Here is a 4,149-nt window from a genome sequence, read left to right on the forward strand (position 1 = left end):
ACACACTCATATATATATACACACACACATACTCATATATGTACATTTTTTACTTGTTTCAGTGATTAGGCTGTGGCCATGCTGGGGTAATACCTTGAAGCATTTTTAGTCGAATAGAGCCAATTTTTTTTTTTAGAAAAGGTACTACTTATTTTATTGAATCTCTTTTGCCGAGCCGCTAAGTTTCTAATTTTGGCACAGGGCCAGCAATTCTGAGTGGAAAGAGTAAGCCGATTATTACATCGATCACCATTACTTGATTGGTATTCGTTTTATTCATTCTTAATAATAACAATAATACATTACATGCCAATGTACCGTATTATATGAAACTGAGAATAAAATATATACACAGATGCACCCGTGCGTGTGTGTAAACACGTGTATATGTGAATGTGTGCACACACACACACACACTTATGCGTGTGTATATTTATGTCATTGAAAAAGAACGAGTACTGTACGAAACATACAGCGCGTGACTATTGCTTTGAGTCTTGTAGCGTTTATTGTTGTAATATTATTTATTAAAGGAGATAAAAAGAAAAAAAGACGATAATGATAAAAAAAAATAATAATAAACAAAAACATTAAGGAAAAACAAGACTGATGTGACAAGAAGCGGAAAAAAACCGTCTGCCTCTCTCCTCGTCTCTTTACGAGGAAAGTACAAATGATCGTTATTACAATGTTGTTCAAGTGCATAGTGTGTGTATACAGATGCATGTGAGTGTGTGTGTACGTATGTATGTATATATGCGTGTGCGTGTGTATAAGTATGTATGTATGTATGTATATGCGACTATAAGTGTGTGTGTGTGGTGTGTGTGTAAATATATAAACAGAAATATACATAAATAATGTCTGTGTACATAGTATAAATGTGTTTGTGTATATATATATATATGTATGTATAAAATGTGTGCATGTATGGGAAATAGCATTTGTATGGGCCAGCTGGCTCTAACAATGATAGGCAGCAAACAGTGGCAGAGATAGTGGTTGTTTTTTTTTTGTTGTTGTTTTTTTTTTCTCTCCTTGCTTTGTTTATTATAACAGCAATGATAATTATTATCACCATTCTCTTTTCAGAAGGCAGTCTCACAAAAATGCAACAAAAAACAAAAATAGAAAAAAAAAAAAGAGTCAAAACACACACACACACACAAATAGGTATATACAGACACACCTTGTCACTATTCATTTCTTATGTGTTGACAGACATGCTTACATGCATAAACACACACACACGTGTGAGTGTGTATTTAGAAGAGAAATGAAGAAATTAAAGGGGAAAATATGGTTATATGAGCATACACCAATCAAAATTAGATAGACAGTGAAAAAGAGATAAAGAACAGAGAGGTGAGAGTGACCACAGACGAATGACAGAGAGAGAACGTTGCATGCTTTTCATTCCATTCTCCCATTCTATGCAATGTATATATATATGTGTGTGTGAGTGTATACCACACACACATATTTATATGTAATATATATATATATATATGTATAAATAACAGTAACGATAATAATAGTGGATGAAAACTTCGCTGAAATAATCAGAATATGAATGAAATCAGCGGGGAACTGAGGAGAAAAAAGTATTCGAAGAGAAGTTAGGGAGAAAAAAATATATTATTAAACGGGTATCAGTAGCGATGGTACTGTCATTTTTTTTTTACCAGCTGTTTCTCTATGTATACGCGTGTTTGTATATATAATACGAGCGTGTGTATGTGAGAGGAATAATAGGATATGATGAGTGTTAGAGAGAGAACTTACCGTTATAATCACATGGAGATAAGCGAGTAAAAAAAAAAGGAAAAAGACTAAATGAGACTTCACCTTTGCCATTCACGACAGCATGAAAGCAGCCATCTTTGAAACATTAGTCGAATCGGTGACTACTCGATGTTCGGAAGCAGGCGATACTACTTGATAAAACTTTAACACCATCACCTCTCTCTCCCTCTCTGTCTTTCTCTCTCTCTCTCTCTCTCTCTCTCTTTCCTTCTATCTTTATCTCTATCTCTCCTTTTTCCTTTCCTATCTCTTTTTCTCTCTCTCTTTCTCAGTGTCTCCTTTGTGTTTTTTATCTATCTATCTATCTATCTATCTATCTATCTATCTATCTATCTATCTATCTATCTATCTATCTATCTATCTATCTATCTATCTATCTATCTATCTATCTATCTGTCTATCTATCTGTCTGTCTGTCTGTCTGGATAATGCTATGAATGGTCTCAAATTGGTAGATTCCTGAGCATAAACTCAAAGTTATATATGTATGTGCACATATGTGTGTGCATATATATTTATATATAATGTGTGTGTGTGTATGTATGTCTACATACATATGCATATAAATACATACATATTTATATATACGTGTAATATATATATATATTTATATATATATATATATATATATATATATATATACACAAACGCACGCACACACACACACATATATGCATGTGTCTGTATGTATCTATATACATGTATGCATTTTTGGCTAATATCTATCTGTCTGTCTGTCTTTCTGTCTGTCTGTCTGTCTGTCTATCTATCTATCTATCTATCTATCTATCTATCTATCTATTTATACATGCATATATATATATATCATCATGATCATCTTCATCATTTAACGTCCATTTTCCATGCTGGAATGGGTTAGATGGTTTCGCAAAAAGCTGGAAAGGCGAGGCGCCACACTAAGCTCTGTTGTCTGTTTTGGCATGGTTTCTATGGCTGGATGCCCTTCCTAACGCCGGCCACTTTACAGTGTACTGGGTGCTTTTTATGTGACACCAGTACCGACAAGGTCACTTGCAAGACAACCCCCACCACCTCAGGTGGAAAGTTGTTGCAGTGAGAGGGATGGCTTTGTGCTAGTTAATGTATGTATGTATGTCTCTATGTATGTATATATATAATATAAAATCCGTTATGCCTGTCTGTGTGTGTCTCCTAGGATCTCGGACATCTCCCTTCCGATTGCGCTCAAATTTGATATGTAGATACCGACGGTATGTGGGCGTGTATAAGTCTTGAAAAAATTACAAAAATCGATTCCAGGTGAGAATGCGATCGATAAAGCCGTGGGAACCTGCATTTGTACGCACAAGTACATCAGCTGTTGCAAGTACGCGCAAGTACACCAGCTGTGCAAAAGATTGACACTGCCCTTGCGAACCATCAGTCGAAATGCATGGAACTCCATTTGCGAGATTTTTTTGAATGGTTGAACAGGCAGCAGAGTCACAGGATCACACCTGGGTATATCAATTCTGTAACCATCGTCGCCAAAAGGAAAAAACATTTCCTGCCATTCAAGGATGATGTCACGCTTTGTCACTCAGCACTGTCCTTTGGACGGGGGGCGTTTTGCTCGTATATATATATATATATATATACACATACAACGCTGTGTCAAAAAATAATGCCATTTTGTTTAGGACAGGTATAATTACCAACACAGGAACATGTATCATACATCAAAATGAAGCTGGTCCGCTGTGGACTACATCCCTACTTCTGAACATAGTCACCGTTTTCCTTAATAGCAATGATCCACCTTCGAATGAGAGTATATATCCCTGCCCCATAAAATTCTGTTGACTGCTCTGTGAGGCACTTCTTCACTACAGTTTTCACTCCCTTGTCACTGGGATAATGTTTGCCTCTCAAACCCCCTTTCATGGGGCCAAATAGGTGATAGTCTGAAGGCGTTAAATTATTCCAGTGACGAGGAAGTGAAAACTATAGTGAAGAAGTGGCTCAAAGAACAGTCAACAGAATTTTACAGGGCAGGGATTCGAAGGTGGAACATTGCTGTTGAGAGAAACGGTGACTATGTTGAGAAGTGGGATGTGATCCACAGAGGACCAGCTTCATTTTGATGTATGATACATGTTCCTGTGCCGGTAATTATACCTGTCCTAAACAAAATGGCATTACTTTTTGACTCACCCTCGTATATATATGTACATATATGACATATATATGCATATATATATTATATATATAGATATATATATATATATATATATATATATATATATATATATATAATATATATATATATATTATATATATATATATATATATATATATATATACGTTTAAATATTTGTTGTG

General features: G+C 35.2%; 1 protein-coding gene across 2 annotated transcripts in view; it reads right to left on the reverse strand.

Annotated features, from left to right (window-relative positions):
- The window catches only part of LOC115224044 (mucin-5AC), a 426,655-nt gene extending 424,680 nt beyond the window's left edge, over window positions 1-1,975 (reverse strand). Inside the window, exon 1 of one of the 2 annotated variants that reach the window (XM_036499918.1) lies at window positions 1,849-1,975. The gene's annotated coding sequence lies outside the window, so the exon portion shown is untranslated. Of the gene's footprint in view, window positions 1-1,785 lie in introns of both variants that reach the window. The other variant, XM_036499910.1, reaches the window with a different exon arrangement.
- Window positions 1,976-4,149: the final 2,174 nt, after the last annotated feature.

The sequence above is a fragment of the Octopus sinensis genome, linkage group LG2 (assembly GCF_006345805.1).
Source record: "Octopus sinensis linkage group LG2, ASM634580v1, whole genome shotgun sequence".
Taxonomy (NCBI): domain Eukaryota; kingdom Metazoa; phylum Mollusca; class Cephalopoda; order Octopoda; family Octopodidae; genus Octopus; species Octopus sinensis.